Here is a 754-nt window from a genome sequence, read left to right on the forward strand (position 1 = left end):
ATTATGCTATGTATTGTTTGGTTAAAATGTATGGTGTCTGCTAAGTGCTCTAGGGGAATATAAATTAGCACCATCCCTACCGAAACATATGGGATTTGCATACCCATGTACAATCATATGAAAACTATATAAATGCCATTTACATGTGATATGATTATCCCCAGGCACTATTAGACTGACATTACTTATACCTGCGTTTAGATTATCTGTTTATATGGCTATATGAATATGATATACATACTTTAGAAGGTAACATAACCAATTTATTCATTAATCAAATTATGCTGGTGCAATACTTTGTTTGGAATTTATGTCCATTGTTTAATCAAAGCGGACTTTTCATACTGAGTTAGTCCTACATAATGCCCTTAACTATATTACACCAGGACCCCCAATCTCCTGTTTATATAGTCCTACAACCATACCTTACTGAATATGCCCAATCTCATCTGATCTTGGAAGCTATACAGTATTGGGCCTGATTAGTACTTGGATGGAAGACCACCAGGGAATATTGGGTGTTGTAGGTAATATTTAGGAGCAGAACGGGACTAAGTGTATAATAGCAGGGACATAAGTGATTACATTTGATTTGTTTTATGTTGATTTCAGGATCACCATGGGTACAAAACTCCTGTATGATGTGAATAAATAATCTAGAATTTATAGAAGCATGATTACCCAGAATTATTTGAATATTTATTTTGCCGTATCCATTTATTCTAATAAAATGAGGAGATCCGCAGCTTTTTAA

General features: G+C 34.1%; 1 pseudogene; it reads left to right on the forward strand.

Annotated features, from left to right (window-relative positions):
- The first annotated feature begins 411 nt into the window (after positions 1-411).
- On the forward strand, positions 412-530 carry LOC148534799 (5S ribosomal RNA; annotated as a pseudogene).
- Positions 531-754: the final 224 nt, after the last annotated feature.

The sequence above is a fragment of the Taudactylus pleione genome, unplaced genomic scaffold (genome assembly GCF_031769625.1).
Source record: "Taudactylus pleione unplaced genomic scaffold, aTauple2 ptg000064l, whole genome shotgun sequence".
Taxonomy (NCBI): Eukaryota; Metazoa; Chordata; class Amphibia; order Anura; family Myobatrachidae; genus Taudactylus; species Taudactylus pleione.